At 39.4% G+C, this 17312-nt stretch overlaps 2 pseudogenes across 1 annotated transcript; one reads left to right on the top strand and one right to left on the bottom strand.

Annotated features, from left to right (window-relative positions):
* Positions 1-716: 716 nt before the first annotated feature.
* LOC148875035 (cyclin-dependent kinase B2-1 pseudogene) lies at positions 717-10702 on the top strand (annotated as a pseudogene).
* Positions 10703-11695: 993 nt separating this feature from the next.
* On the bottom strand, positions 11696-17026 carry LOC148875034 (cellulose synthase-like protein E6; annotated as a pseudogene). The gene is made up of 7 exons (XR_016104858.1): positions 16308-17026; positions 14961-14979; positions 14502-14608; positions 14098-14229; positions 13208-13435; positions 12460-13091; positions 11696-12366 (listed from the first exon to the last, which is right to left on the bottom strand). The product of XR_016104858.1 is annotated as a cellulose synthase-like protein E6 (transcript).
* Positions 17027-17312: the final 286 nt, after the last annotated feature.

The raw sequence follows: 17312 nt of genomic DNA, 5'->3' as shown, positions 1-17312 counted from the left end.
TACTTTATTTTAATTAGTATATTTTATTTTTCTTTTAATAATTTATTAATTTTTAAAGAAAATAGGTTGGATCGGAAGATCCGACTTACCGATATGATTCGAATTCAAATCGAGTCCTATAAGATCCGATCGGATCGGATCCAACATGAACAGTGTCGGATCAGACTCGAATATACCCTAATTTCGAATCCGATTCGATCCCTTTGCATCGTTACAAAATGTGTCAATCCAATACATAAACTTCCAAAGCATGCCAACTTAGTACCTACCATTAGAAGTTCGACAATTATGTGTATCATGTGACATAATGTGTGACTTAAAATTTTCAAAATGGCAAAACTGCCCTTTGTAACATTTTAAGACCATTTTACCCTTTTCTTTTAAATGTTAGAACAAAGAGCTCTTCCTTGTTCAACGGACAGAACAAGGATGAACAATGAAAAAGGGTTCTTCCCTACTAAGCGAATGAAGAAGAAGGGTTCTCCTTAAACAAACAATATGTGTTTATCATCCAAAAGCTAGAAAACCAAAATTAGTTGGAAGCTCAAAGGAAACTAGAATTTGAAAAAAGAAAGAATTTCAGGTCAACGACTACGAGTAGAGAAATTTAACGGCAAACAACCACACTACGACAGGGGCACAGGAGAGAGAGAGAGAATCAAACAAAAACACGTACAAAGAAGGGATTAGGGGTTTGGAGAAAACAAATACCTTTCATGGATAAATTCGAGAAGATTGAAAAGGTGGGAGAAGGAATGTATGGTGTTATGTACCCTTCTCAAGGAGAGGAAGAAATACGCAACTGCCTTGAGCAATAGTGTAGAGCACCGCTCAAAGAGAGGTAAAAACAAATAGTAAGGGAGTTCATTATGCAAGTGATGCAAATATATAGAGGGTCGCCTTGGACCCTTACAACGGTAAGCAAATAACAGAAAGAAAAGTGAATAACAAAATATAAATGATTTTGAATGATTACATCTAGCAAATATCCAACAACTTTGTAACGACCTTAGATGCTTGCCGATGTGTTCCACCCTTGAATAAGCATTGTAGCTAAAAGGCTAGAGCCTACTCCCTTGATGCTCATCACCCTTGTGAATCTCCCATTATGGTTGTTTACTTGATCTTCTGCCACGTGTCCCTTACCCCCCAATGGTTCGTAACATTATTCCCTCCCCCTTAAAAGCTGCCTTGTCCTCAAGGGTTATTCCAAAAAATATGTAAACGGACTCATCCCACTTCTTCACAGTTCCATCAATGGCAGCCAAACAACATTGTACCCTTGTTTCATAACTAAGGAGTGCCACTCCACTCTCGACCTCGACCAGAACATGCCCCTCCATTTCTACGTCACTGGTGCTAAACCCTAATACCGTGTTACGTATCCTTCCTCCTCTCTTCGAAGCAGCCTTGTATAGCTTCACAACTCTTGTGTAAGAACTATGCTCAAAAGGGGTTGGTGAAACCATTTTCAAACAATCTATGGCACCTTTGTCAAACTTCTTTGCATTGAATTCCATGTCGTCTAAGCAGTTGTCAAGTAACTATTGGCATAGCAATTTTACATGTGCCTCTGCACCACTTCCATCACCTTGTGATTCCACAATTGTTACTTCAGGCTCTACCATTTGGAATTCTGCTTGGTGATATGAATTGTGCAAATGTTCAGCACTAAAAGTTGGTCCAAATGGGTGAACTTTACTGAGAGTAAGTGCACGAGCTAAGAAAATTTTGAGAGTAGTCAAATTTCCATCCTATTGGGAAAGATTAAATTTAAGTTTATGCCTCTCTTCTGGCTTTATAAGACTTCCCTGGGCTTGTGTAAGTTCAAAAACCGTGAAAATAGACATCTACTTCTTGTTTCAGCAAATTTTAGTCATGAGATATTCTCTCCCTTTTTGTCAGGGAGCTTTGTGTAGAAGTTGTCATTTTGATAAATGAGACACCAATCCTTTTGACAAATGAGACACCAACATACCTATTATGTTGCCACTTGCCAACCTTGTCAAATGCATGAGCTTGAGTGATTTTACAAATAATAGTAGTGATGAGAGTAATTCTATGCTCGGTATCTGGAACAATATGAGTGGCAGAAGCATTAACAACGAGAAACCCGAGCTTAGTGGTAACTAACAACTCGATGTTGTTGATGCCAATACCAACATGGCTGATTACCTTGAGACGGTCATAGGTCAATTCAAATACTTCCTCTGTAACTATGATGTTGGTCCTAGGATCAACTAAAAAGTGTTTAACCGCCAAATAGGCTGTGTTTTGTACACTAAATTCCACTCATGTAAAACCCCTTTGAACCTCCTCTTTTCCTTCTTTGCATTGTCATCCAACTTTAACCCCACATCAGTTGCAGGCACTAGCGTCTTCATTTCAAACTTCTTCAATTGACCAACCATCAACAATTCAAAGGTTCTACTACCTGCCCAAACCAGCCTCAACCATCCTTTGTTCCTGACACGGATTTTAATGATATTATTCTCTTGAACAAGGTTAGTGACTGTACCAACAAGATTTGACTTCTACTGGTTGTTCTCATGGACACCCACCTTCTAGCCTTTGAGTAACACCTCCTTGAACTTAGCATAGTCGTCTTTGCTCCCATCAATTTCAGTGAAATATTCAATGCACTTTCTCACCGGTTCTTCTCTGGTTGTTTTTTAAAGAACCCATAAAATAAAGTCCACCTTCACAGTATTGAGAGAATAACCTTACTGTTGCAAGAGTTGAAGGTCTTCCAAGGTTTGTTTAACAATGGAGAAAAAGGAATCTCCAAGTGTTGGCCTATAGAGTTACCGGAGGCAAGAGGAATCTCCAAGACCCTTTCAGTTTTATGGCCATGGATAGCTAAAAAGAAGGGTACTACAATTAATCTGCCACCGCTCATGTTGTTAGATGCACCAAGGTCAACACTATGAATGCCTTCATCTAGGACATGAGTAGTACAAGACACCCCTACAACAACTAATAGTTGAAGGAAACAATAGAGAAAAAGAGTATATGAAAGAGAGAAGATTGAATAATTCTTGTTTCTCTCATTCCTTAACATTATGGCCCAACGTGACCATAGGAACCCATTTCTCTTCTTCATTACGACGACCACTTTGCTTTCCCATCACACTAAACCAGTACTCATAATCGCTGCTAGGTAACCATGGCACTATCTTCGATGGTAGTTTCTCATCAACATTTGAAATCGAGAACAAGGCATTAGGATGCCTTCCCCAACAAAAGCTAGGCCAAGGAGGTGGCTCATTAAGGAAAGTCGATGGAGGCCCATCCCAAGAAGGCCCATCTCACCCCTAGGGGCGGCAGCTCTAGGATAAGGATAATGCAAGAAGTCAAGATAGAGAAGGAGCCAAGAATCCAAGATTATCAAGATTAGTCCAAGAAAGATAAGCAAGAACAACTCAAGACTTCCAAGACTATCAAGATTAGCAAGACTCCAAGCATCATCAAGATTTCCAAAGACTTCCTAGATTCAAGCATAGAGGACTATCAAGGAGATCGGACGGTGGAGGATCAAGTTCAAGGAGGTTCGACCTTATCAAGACAGCCCAAGAGAATCAAGATCAAGATCAAGATTCACGTTCTTTCCTTGTTCTTTTACAATTTCTCAATGTATTATAAATACTATTATTTTCCCAGGATTATTCATCAATTCATACTTCAGATTTTTAGAATTTCTTCAAGTTCTCTTCTTTTAGCTTTCGCCACCTTTTCTCTCTCCTAGAGAATTCGGTGTTCTTCGCTAGAAGCTAGCAATCACCCTGTGCTTGCATAGCCAGGTCCGGATTCCATTGCTTCCACATTGCGTCAGGTGGTATCAGAGCAGGGAGTTCACCCAGTCAGATGGCCAACCAAGACGGTAGTAGTCGCAACCCACCCCGCGATGGAGATCAGGGGTTCCCAGCTGTTTGGAGAGCGATTAAAAAATATCGTACGACTACATGTAACATCGAACGACAATTGGCAGAGGTGACTGAGCAACTGCAAACCTTGTTACGGGATGTTGTCCCACAGAACTAGGAAAATCCACAGCAGATCGAAGGAGACAATCACGATAGACCACCCGTCACTACTGCATCCCGACGTCCTGTTCTTGACGATGACAGTGATGATGATTTCGAATTTGGTGGTGCTCCAGTTCTTCCCAACAATGACAGAAACTGCAAAAACTGGCACAATCAAGGTAATTTCAATCCCCATAGGAATAATGATGAATTTAAACTCAAGGTAGATATTCCTACTTTTAGTGGAGATCTTGGTATAGAGGGACTTTTGGATTGGATCACAGAAGTCAATAGGTTTTTTGATTACATGGAGATACCAAAGGAATGAAGGGTAAAACTAGTAGCTTTCCGATTAAAGGGAGGCACATCTGTTTAGTGGGAACGGTTGAGAGAGACCCGGATGAGAGAAGGAATGGGTCCTATTCGAACTTGGAGGCGCATGAAACAATTAATCAGAGGTAGATTTTTACCTCCTGACTATGAACAATATATTTCGAATCTTATCAGAGGTGTGTGCAGGGTTCTCGTAGTGTTAATGAATATACATATGAATTTTTGAGATTAGCTGAAAGAAATCAATTATCTGAAAGTGATAACTAGCAGGCAGCCCGTTATCTAAGTGGTCTGAGACTGTCCATCAAAGATAAAATTGGTGTACATATGGTTCTCAGTGTGCAGGAAGCAAGGAACCTAACCTTGAAAGCAAAATTAAAGTTCCAAGACAAGGCACGCAGTGATAATTACCGCCGATACAGCGGGAGCGACAACAGACCGACAACTATCGACAGGAACAAATCAGTCCCAGCAAGCACAAGTAACGCCGGTAAGGCTACTACAGGAGGACATACTCAAGGTAATCCTTCCAACCCTCCTAAACCTAGTAACCCTTATGCAAGGCCTACCCCTATTAAATGTTTTAAATGTAATGAGGTGGGACATAGATCCAGTGATTGTCTAGGAGGAAGGCAGTTAATATGGTAGAAAGGGAGGAGGAAGAAGATATTGAGGAGGAGGTATACTATGGACCTGATGGGGAGGATGAAGAGGATCCATATGAGCATGAGGAGTATACTTGTGTGGTAAGAAAATTAATGTTGTCCCAGAAAAATAAGGATACTTCTCAAAGGCACAGATTATTTCGTACCAAATGTACTGTCAAGGGAAAATTATTTAATTTAATTATTGATAGTGGTAGTCAAGAAAATATTATTTGCAGGGATGTCATCCAACAATTATAGCTGATTCCTGAAAAACATCCCAACCCATACACAATTGGGTGGATCAAGGAAGGAGGCGGCGTACGAGTGGAAGAACGCTGCAAGGTACCTTTTTCTATTGGTAAGTACCATGGTGTAGTATATTGTGATATTGTAGATATGGATACTTACCATATTTTGTTAGGGAGGCCTTGGCAGTTTGATACAGATGCAAGGCACATGGGTAGGAAGAATACCTACCAACTTAAAAAAGAGGGTACACGTTATACTTTGTTACCCATAGCAGAAAAAAATATTACAAATGCTCCAAAGGCACATGAGAAGAATTTCCTTACTATCACCCATCATCATGCTGAATTTGTTAAAGAATGTAAGGATATTCATGATATACATTTGTTAGTAGTAAAGGGAGAAGATGTTAATGATGAAAATAAAATTCCATCTGAAGTACAGGGACTACTGGATGAATTCAATGATATAGTTCCAGAGGAGTTACCAAATGAACTCCCTCCCATGAGAGATATACAACACCATATTCATTTTGTTCCAGGTGCCAGTCTACCTAACCTTCCACATTACAAGATGGATCCTAAGGAGAACGAAATCTTATGGGAAAAGGTAGAAGAAGTATTGAAAAAAGGACACATTCAAATCAACATGAGTCCTTGTGCAGTACCTGCCTTACTTACACCTAAGAAGGATGGCAGTTGGAGAATGTGTGTCGACAACAGGGCCATTAACAAGATTACTATTGGGTACAAATTTCCCATTCCTAGGCTAGACGACATGTTGGACCAACTGAGCAGAGCTGTAGTTTTCTCAATAAGAGATCTCAGGAGTGGATATCATCAAATCAAGGTCTGTCCCGGAGATGAATGGAAGACAACTTTCAAGACTAGAGATGGCTTATTCGAGTGGTTAGTCATGCCCTTTGGACTAACCAACGTACCCAACACTTTCATGAGGTTGATGAACCAAGTATTGCGCCCCTTCATTGGTAAATTTGTGGTAGTCTATTTTGATGATATTTTGATATACAGCAAATCTATCACTGAGCATGTGGGATATATTAGGGAGGTCCTGAAAACATTGAGGGAAAATAAATTATATGATAATTTGAATAAATGCATCTTTATGAATGATAATTTATTATTCCTGTGATTTATTATAAGCAAGGATAGTGTGAAAGTAGATGAGGAAAAAGTGAAAGCCATCAGGGAGTGACTGACCCCATCCACTATCACAGATGCAATGCGATTTCATGGGTTGGCAACATTCAATAGACGCTTTATTAAGAATTTTAGTAGTATCATGGCTCCCATTACTGAATGCTTAAAAAATGGTAAATTTCAATGGGGAGAAGAACAAGAGCAAAGTTTTGCTCTCATAAAAGAAAAAAAATTGTGTACTGCTCCTATTCTTGCCTTGCTAGATTTTAATTAATTATTTGAAGTTGAATGTGACGCCAGTGGAGTTGGCATAGGGGCTGTATTGTCCCAAGAAAAGAGGCCCATTGCTTTCTTCAGTGAAAAATTATGTAAAGCTAGAAGAAAGTGGTCCACCTATGACAAAGAATTTTATGTTGTGATTAGAGCCTTGAAGACATGAGAACACTATTTAATTGCAAAAGAATTTGTTCTCTACACTAACCACCAGGCCCTAAAATATCTTAGTGGGCAGAAACAATTAAGAAGTGACTTGCATGTTAGATGGTCTGCCTTCCTAGACAAGTTCCTATATAAAATTGTGTACAAGGCATGACAGCAAAATAAAGTGGCTGATGCACTTAGCAAGCGTGTAGCTCTCATCAAGACCCTCAGTGTTGAGATTGTGGGTTTTGAGTGCCTAAAAGACTTATATGCTCAGGAGAAGACCTCCAACAGGTATGGGAGAAATGCGTGAATAAGCAGCCAACAAAGGATTTCTTTATTTATGATGGGTTCCTTATGAAAGGGGAACAATTGTGTATCCCTTGTACCTCCCTCCGCGAAAAGATCATCAGGGATTTGCATGGGGGTGGATTAACAGGACACTTGGGAAAGGACAAAACAGTAGAAGCAGTTAAGGGGCGATATTACTGGCCGAAATTAAGAAGGGACGTGTCTACCATTGTAAGTAGGTGCTATGTTTGTCAGACAACTAAGGGACAAACCCAGAACACAGGTCTCTACATGCCCCTACCCGTTCCTACTGCTATATGGGAAGACTTGTCCATGGATTTTGTGCTAGGCTTGCCAAAGACCTAGAGGAACATGGACTCCATCTTCGTGGTGGTTGATAGATTCTCAAAAATGGCTCACTTCCTCCCATGCAAGAAAATAACAGATGCATCCACTACAGCCAATATTTTTCAGGGAGATTGTTCGCTTGCATGGGGTACCCAAGACCATCACATCAGATCGTAACACATGGTTCCTCAGTCACTTTTGGATGACCCTGTGGAGGTTGTTTGATTCGTCACTTAATTTCATCAGTACAATCCATCCGTAAACAGATGGACAGACGAAAGTGGTAAACCAGACCTTAGGGAATCTAATTCACAGCATATGTCGGGAGAGGCCAAAACAGTGGGATTTTGCCATAGCCCAGGCCGAGTTTGCCTATAATAATGCAGTGCACAGCTCTATAGGCAGATCCCCATTCTCCATCGTATACATGAAGGTCCCTAACCATGCATTGGACTTAGTGAAGCTACCCAAAGTACCCAGCACCAATATCTCAGCAGAACAGATGGCAAAACATATCCAGTTCGTCCAAGAGGCCGTGAAGCAGAAGCTAGAGCAATCCAACGCCAAATACAAGATGGCCGCAGATAAGCACCGCCGGTCTCAAGTGTTTGATGTAGGTGATGAGGTTATGGTCTTCTTAAGGAAGGAAATAATTCCCGTAGGTACTTACAACAAGTTGAAGCCCCAGAAGTATGGTTCATACAAGATTGTGAAGAAGATCAATGATAATGCCTATGTAGTAGACCTACCAGATCAGATGGGTATATCCAAGACCTTCAACGGTATTTGCCAGAGATCACACTTGCCTATCCTAATCACGACTCGAGGTCGAGTTCTCTCCAAGTGGGGGAGAATGATGGAGGCCCATCCCAAGAAAGCCCATCTCACCCCTAGGGGCGACAGCTCTAGGATAAGGATAAGGCAAGAAGTCAAGATAGAGAAGGAGCCAAGAACCCAAGATTATCAAGATTAGTCCAAAAAAGATAAGCAAGAACAACTCAAGACTCCCAAGACTATCAAGATTAGCAAGACTCCAAGCATCATCAGGATTTCCAAAGACTTCCTAGATTCAAGCATAGAGGACTACCAAGGAGATCGGATAGTGGAGGATCAAGTTCAAGGAAATTTGACCTTATCAAGACAGCCTAAGAGGATCAAGATCAAGATCAAGATCAAGATTCACGTTCTTTCCTAGTTCTTTTACAAATTCTCAATGTATTAAAAATACTGCTATTTTCCCAGGATTATTCATCAATTCATACTTCAGATTTTTAGAATTTCTTCAAGTTCTCTTCTTTGAGCTTTCACCACCTTTTCTCTCTCCTAAAGAATTTGGTGTTCTTCGCTAGAAGCTAACGATCGCCCGGTACTTGCATAGCCAGCTCCGGTTTCCATTGCTTCCACGCTGCATAAAAAATTGAAGGAATAGGGAATGGAAATTTGCAAGGCTAGGTGTGGGTTTTGAACAAGAAAATAAGAAGGGAGCTCTAGTCATAGCTATTGCCTCTTTCGTGGCTTTGGTTGGGTGGGTTAGGAAGAGAGATGGAGAAAATAGAGATTGTGAAGAGGTAGGGGAAGTAGTGACTAGGGTTCAGATTGCCGCGAAAGCCATGATTGGGGTGAAGAAGTGATTGGGGAATGGTAAAGGGGAAAGGAGGTGAAGAGAAATGGTGGTGCTGTTGTGGATATTTCGTTGTCCAAGCTTTAGTTGCTCACCAGGCGTGGCTTCAACTGTTGAACCCTCCAAGTGATTTTTTGTCTAGGATGCAAAGGTCTTCACTTCGCCCATCTAATTATCCACTACTGCTCCTCTAATGAAACTTGCTAAGTTTGACACTAGGTTTGAAGCCTTAACCCACTTCAATAATCTTACAGCAAAGGTCTTCATTCATCAATGGAAAAATCTTATTGAGCTTGTCTTTGATCTCCACTAATTGAGCTCTCATTTGTTGTTGATTCTTCTTAATACGAATGAGGTAAGCTTCAAGACTTGCCTTTCTTGAGTCTATAGGATCGATCGGCTTTGATACCAAATGTTACGTACCCTTCTCGGAGAGAGGAATAAATACGTATCTCCATTGAGCAATAGTGTAGAGCGCACCACTCAAAGAGGGCTGATACCTATACAAGCACTGAGTTTTTAATTACAAAAAGAAGATAACACCTTAAAATAAGAACACTCAGTTTTTAATTCCAAAATGATCCCTACTTTCATTATGCAACTGATGCAAATATATAGAGAGAGGGTCACCTTGGACCCTTATAATAAAAAGAAAATAACATAAAGAAAAGTAAATAACGATCTCGTATGCTTGCCGCTGTGTTCCACCCTTGAATAAGCATTGTACCTAAAAGGCTAGAGCCTACTCCCTTGATACTCATCACCCCTATGAATCTACCATTGTGGTTGTTTATTGGATCTTCTGCCATGTGTCCCTTACTACTAATGGCTCGTAACATATGGAAAGGTTTACATTGCAAAGGGAGAAGACTACAGGAAAGATCGTTGCCCACAAGAAGACCTGTCTTCAGGAGAATGACGAAGGAGTCCCGCCCACAACCATCTGAGAGGTCTCCCTCTTGATGAGAATTCTATCCAGGGATCCACTTGTCATAAGATCGTTGGATGTCAAATAAGGGCAAAAAAAAGGAGGGGAAGACCATTCTTTATTTGGTTTTTGAATACATGGACACCGATACGGAGAAGTGTATTCGAAGTATCTGGCAAACTAGAGAACACATCCTTGCTAAAACCGTGAAGAGCCTCATGTACCAACTGTGAAAGGGTGTTGCTTTTTGCCATGGCCATGGAGTGCTACATCAAGATCTGAATCCACACGATCTTCTGATGAATTGTAAGACAATGATGCTTAAGATAGCAGACCTTGGACTAGCTCAAGCATTTACTCTACCAGTCAAGAAATGCACTCATGAGATCTTAACACTCTAGTACAGAGCTCCCATTAGGGCTACCCATTACTTAACTCTAGTGCATATGTGGTCTGTGGGTTGTATATTCACTCTTTCAAGGAGACTTTGGGTTGCAACAATTGTTTCATATTTTTAAATTACTGGCACTCCCAATGAAGAAGTGTGGTTGAGAGTAAGCAAACTAATGAACAGGCATGAATATCCTCAATGGAGCCCACAAAATTTGTCTTCAATTGATCCCAGCCTGGATATTGATGGGCTAGATCTTCTATTGAAGATGTTGCAGAGGTGGAGGTTTTGAGGTGAGAAAATAGGCTTTAAATCATGAAGCATTTGCAAGGAATCTGAATACCTTTTTTGTAGAAGCATAACCCAAAGAATCTAGAAGAGAGATACTTCAGATTTCTCAGGAGAAGGGTATTTGGATCATTGATAAAGAAAATTAGACAACACCCAAAAGGCATTTGTGTCTTTTCATGTGCCACTTAAAGGATGGTTAATGATAGGTATTAAGTTGGTACGTTTTGAAAGTTTAAGTATTGGATTGGCACGTCTTTGAAATTTGGGGACCAAAGTGAGATTAGGCCCAAAGTACATGGTAGTAATCTACAATTTTCCCAATTATAAAATAACATCATATTACAACATAATTGGACACATTATTATTAAGATAAATTAAAGGTGGATTTAATATTTTATATTATGAACAAAACAACTTTATGAGACTTATAACCTTGTTCAGTAAACATGCAACATTGAGACCAACTTTATTAACAGTACATATATAACCATAAACATGAATATTTAACTATATAAGTTAGGATTGGGATAAATCAATATTCCATCCAATTAGACAGAAATAACAAGCTTAGTTGGTCACATCTCTAGCTAGTTGTAGCAGGGGCTTGGATAAAATTTTATGGGGTTTATGAGTAGGGGAACAATTTACCCCCATTGTATAGTGCAAGAATGAAGTAAGAAAATAAATGAATGAACAAAATTTGAAATTCTTTAGGCAAAATCTATGTAGAGTGCAAAATCTTATATTTTGGAAGGAGTAAAAATGCAAATATGTAGAGTGCAAAATCATATATTTTGTATTATTTGGCATGTATTTGCACTGTACATATTTGTATTTGAATTCTTACCAAATTGACCCTTAAGGCAAAACCTATGGTGCATAAATTGCACGTAGAAGTAAAAAATGTGAATCGTTGATAGAACAACACGACATAATTGACATCTTTAAAATTGTTAAACTCTTTAGTAGTAAGTATATATATCATAAAAAATAAATAAATCATATGCTTCCTTTAATATGATTGGTTGAAATCTTGATATAACGTACAATTAATATTGTAAATGCATAATGGTTGGACTTTCAAGCCCCTTATTGCTATAGCAGCTACACCATCTCATCTATAGCAAGGATATTACACAAGCCAATAGAGCTGAAATTACAGATATGAAAGTGAGAGCTCTGGGCATGCCACCCTTGTCCTTGCGTAAGAAGAGAGCTTGGTAAACAGGTTGGTTGATAACAATAATAAACCCACAAAGGAAAATTTGCATGCCCAACTGTTGAAAAACCTCAGCTTCCATTTGCATGGCCACCCTCTTAATCCCACCAACCAAACTGAATAGGTTGAGCAAAGCAAGCATTGCAATGATGCTGAACATGGGAGAAGATGACCCAAACTCCATGATCTCCTGCTCATATCTCTGAGCGACGTCCTGATCGGACACCTTGGAGGTGATGACAAATGCAGATTTAGTAACCCCAACAACCTTGCTCAGAGTGTCAATGAAGGCAAAGGGGTAGGAAATTGTCCTCTTAAACATCCACATCCTTTGATCGTTCCACCAGCCTTGGAATGTGCCACCAAAGTAGAGGAACTCACCTAGGTTATATGTGTACATGGCAATGATCAAATAGGCAAAGGAAATAGACCATGCATTTGATATCTGAAAGCACCAAATAAGATCTTGGAGTTAATTGTCTACTCATTTGATTTGGAGGAACAGAGAGAGGCAGAGATAGAAGGAAAGTTTTCATACCTGTGGAAACAAGGAAATGCCTTTAAACAGATAAAGTGAAGGGATGGCAACATAATATAAAGTTGCCAAGCAATTGGGAGCCCAGAGGCAGTAGATGCAGTAACCCATTTGGAGTCCAGCCTTGATCTTTCCATGCCCAAACAATAGGGGACTGTACTTTGAGAGTAAAATCTGAAAGTCACCTTCAGACCATCTCTTATGTGCACAAGTGATTGAGGCAATGTTGTAGGAGCAACACCTAAGAATCCCTTCCTGGCCGGATTGAAATACACTGATTTCCATCCTCTACACTGAATTGACAACCCTGTTATCACATCTTCCACTGGACAACCATATTTCAACCCCATCTGTACATGCATCCACATTCACTAATGTGTGTGTGAGAGAGAGAGAGAGAGCTCATTTCCCCATTGAGCGTTTTCCTCGAATATACAACCTGCAAGGACCTTCAATCGCTCTTCCAATTCACTAATACTTTCTTCTACCTTTCTATCATTCTCAGCTTTCTTTTCCTCCATGAGTGTTTTAGTGGGATTATTGCCATTGTATTTCTTCCCACACAATGCATCTCTTCTATGAAAGCACCCAGTGCCAATGTACAGAGGACCCCCATAACCATCCAAACCAGGAAACTCCACTTTCAAAGCCAAACATCCAAGAAAATTAATTAATTCAAAAAATAATAGTAAGAGAACAGAAGTCTTTCAAGTAGGTTGAACACAAAGGTTATTGAACTGAAGAAATTAACAAAGATTCTATCCACCTCATAAATTCGCCTAATGGAACTGCCATAAATATAATTTTTGGGGATGTTATTGAAGCTCTGCGGATATTGTACATAAGCAATCTCGTTTCCCTTCTTTTCATCCATGAAAAAGGAAAGTGCATATCTGGTCGATTGCGAATTGTTTGAGTACATGTCGCAATCGACATTGAGAATAATCTGCCCTTCGCTTATCTTTGATGACACTCTCAGCTATATTTCTCATGATAATGATAGCAAAAGATTAAAATGGTCAGGATGATTATAATTACAATAAAAGTTTTTCTATTCAAACTTCAAAATTGTGATTATAATGACTGATGTGGAGCTTGGATCTCCTACCTACAACAAACTCTTCCCACAACCCTACCCACATGCCACTATAGCCGCACTTCGGGATTCGGGAATATCTCCCATGTCATTCATGAGGAGATCATCCCAATGTACAATTGTAGTGTCTTGTGGGTAGGGGTCGTAGGACCAACCGGAAAACCGATGGCTAAAATGATTCTGTTTCCAGTCCATGAAATGTGGTGAAGAATTCCAATATGAAAACTGATATATCAAACTTGAATCAGGTTTAGATACGACTTGGATCCAAAATCCAATCTGATTACAGCCCTACACTTTACTATTAACCTTGCAAGTCCTCACATGAGGTTTCATGTGTATGTACAAGCATGCCTTTTAAGCATGGATGCATTTTTATATGAAGTTAATTATATAGGTTCAGTTTGGAAGGAGTACAAATACAATTATGTAGAGTGAAAAACCTTGTATTTTATACTATTTTGTATGATTTTGTACTGTACATATTTGTATTTATACTCCTTCCAAACTGAGCCTTAAAGATTAAGGGTACGAAATAAATATACCAATGCATTCATAGCTCCATCCTTGAAGTTATGGTGGTGCTGAAGTCTCTTTTCACGGGCCATATACACCATAGTTGGCAATGGGTTTCCTTCCATATCCACAGAGTTGGAGTCTCTTCCATCAATTAGTATCTAGATTTGAAGTCACAAAATCACTTAGATATAATAAATAATAAAATTAAAAAGAAAAAAAGAAAAAAAAACATTTAAGTTGTGTTTGATTTGAAGAAAAATGTAGGGAAAGGGAAAGGTAGAGAAAACTATACAGGGTTTGTAAAGGTTTCCCTATATTTTCCTTCCTTTTCCTACTTTTTCCTTCAAACCACATAGCCTTAAGGAGATCGATGCGGATTTGAGCCACATATTTCATGAATTATGAGTAAGAAGATGAGCAAGTAACCTGCCTGGAGAAAGGTGTGATGATCATTTGAACCCAAACCCTACTCAGGGAATCCTTTGTGCTGTCTCCGGATAACAACAACAACAACAACAAAAAATAGTGATTCTTTTTCTTGATGAGAAGATAAAAATAGTGATTCATGACATAATATAGAACAAAAAATAATTACCAACAAAAAATACTAAAAAAGTAGAAGAATGTTGCTAGGTATATTATCCGGTGTACTGACTGCATAATTACAAAAAGAAATTAGCTCAGGCTTTCACTTCACTTAACTTAGTTCTTTTTGGATATTTGAGACTAGAGGTGTCAATTGGACCAGATTTGCTCCAATCCAATACCTAGGACCATTAAGTTTGGACTGGTCCAATTTATTGTCTTATTGGTCTGTCTAATCCATCCAAATTGATTTTGATATAGATGGGGTCTATATAAGAAATGAAAATGCATTAATTAGGTAGACCCATTTTCACAAAAAGAGACTTTCATTAATCAAGAAAATAGATACTACCTCATTGAGCAAAGCTTAAGAACAACAACAATTGAAGCTCATCCTTTGCTTAGCAGGTGGCAACTTCGATCTAATTATATAAACCATATATGATAAGGTAACTAGACGAAATTGTTCTGCGCCCAATTAACTCAACTGGGACTTGGTCCAAGCCAACTAAGGCCAAGCCAGCTTGATTTTTTGCAATGCAGGATAAAGCTAGTGTCCCTTTAGCAAGACCGATCCTGATATATTCGCCAATGTTTTTGTACTGTTGTTGATCCGGGCGATTGGACCATTCAGCTCGAGAACCATCATACAATTAGTTATGTTTTACCCCAAACCTGGCCCTTGGTCAAAAACTGTTGAATTGGTCAATGACTTGTTCAACTCGTTCAATGGTTTTTGGTATTTTTTTTTATTTTAATCATTGTTTTTTAATTTTTTTTGTCTAAACAGGCTATCCATTCGAAATGGATGATCAAACTGTCAAACCCAAAAATTGGTGGCTAGAACAGTTCTGGTTCTAGGTCATTCTTTTAAACATTGATATTGGCTATTTGTTACTTGTTTAGGGTCCGTTTGGTTAATAGTTGGAATTAATTGAAATTGGAATCAGAATCAAAATCCTTTGGAATTGGAATCAGAATCAAAATGGTCTATTCTTATGACTGCGTTTGGAATCGATGTACGCCGATGATGTTTTACACTGAACCATGAGGAAGTGACCATTTCATTTTGAAAAGCGTGATGTGAAAAATGTAAAGTTTTATATCGATTTTATCGATGTAGTATTTACATCGATAATTGATTTAAAACTTTATGTTTGATGAGATTTTACATCGATTCATGATGTAAAACTCCACTCCATCCAAACACACGCAAAACTGAAATGGAATGGAGTTTTATGTCGATCATGATTACACACTCCTTCCAAATGCCAACAAAATCGATCTGGTGTAAACTTTTACATCATTCTTGATTTACATCAATTCCTTTGATTGGTTCAAACAGGAATTTGAATCGGAGTTGGAATGAGCTGAAATGGGATTTCATTCCCAAGAGAAGAGGCATTCCCTGAAATGGGGAAATACCATTCCACCGGGAATGGGAATGAGATTCTGATTCCAAACCTCTATTCCTGCAAACCAAACGGGCCTTACATTATTGGTCACTGCCAGTCATAACCTCTGATTGGTAAGGTCTTGGGATCGAATCCCATCTGCACCTGGGTTGGGGGATGGGCTACCTCTATTGTGTAGCCCTTCAAAATTCAAAAGAAAAAAAAAAAGAAAAAAAAAGTAAAGCTTAAAACCTTACCTTCACGGATGACCACTCCTTGGCCCTGATAGGATGAGGATCAAGTGATTCTGAGTTGGTCGAAAAATAAGCCGCAGGCGACCTTGGCTCTACCCTGAATTTCTTGCAAAATGGAAGCCAAAGTTTGGAAAGATGAGAAGCTTCTAAGAGAGCAATCAGCATAGAACGTCAGATCTGGCCCACCGTCGTCTGAGAGATAAACGCTGAGCTTCTCTGGGCGGTAATCGTAGGCCATGAGAGATAAGACAGTGTTCATCACCATCACAGGTGGCTCTACTGTTGGGTCCGCCGTACACACGAAAATGTCGACGCCCGGCAGTGCGTTCTCGTATCTGTGTGGAGCTTGTCTTTGAACGTGCGACGATAGATGCAGTTCCATCGGACGGATTGAGTGAATACCCAATAAAGACTGAACCAGAGTTCAGCACCGACTAGTCCAATCCAAGCCCATCTTCCCTCTTCTCCTTCTCCTGGCAAATAACTCACTCTATACCAAAAAACTAGGCAAATACACAGAAACATCGACAACCTATAAGCCATTCGACCTTTGGCTTCTTGTGTTTCAAACAGAGGAATATAGTCATCTTTTTCCATCTCTCCCTCTATCCGTCTACCTATCTATATCTTGCATATGGTGCATTAATCGCTCTGTCACTTGTTATATATAGCCCAGAATTCAAAACGTTGAAGTTGGTCTAAGCTGTAAGTCTGCAATAGCGTATTTGCATTTTGCTTGCACGTATCGTGCGAATTTTTTAGGGAGAATGACCAATCAGCCCAGATCAGAATTTTATAGTCCCAAACTACAGTGGAAACGAAAACGCATCCTGCCCGTGAGGATGTGGTTTATGAGGGTTAGGGGGGCTGGAATTCAAAATTCTGCATCGTGTAGAGTTTATCAGTATTGGCTATTGAGAGGTCAATTTGGAGCGGCTAAGGCTGCATTTGGCTTTCCTTAATTTCTCTCTTTTTGCTGTTAAAATGTTCCTGTTAACAAATTTTTAA

This window comes from Nelumbo lutea, chromosome 1, assembly GCF_056320005.1.
Source record: "Nelumbo lutea isolate HS-2025 chromosome 1, American lotus-T2T, whole genome shotgun sequence".
Classification (NCBI taxonomy): Eukaryota; Viridiplantae; Streptophyta; class Magnoliopsida; order Proteales; family Nelumbonaceae; genus Nelumbo; species Nelumbo lutea.
This window is presented reverse-complemented; position numbering and strand designations above follow the sequence as displayed.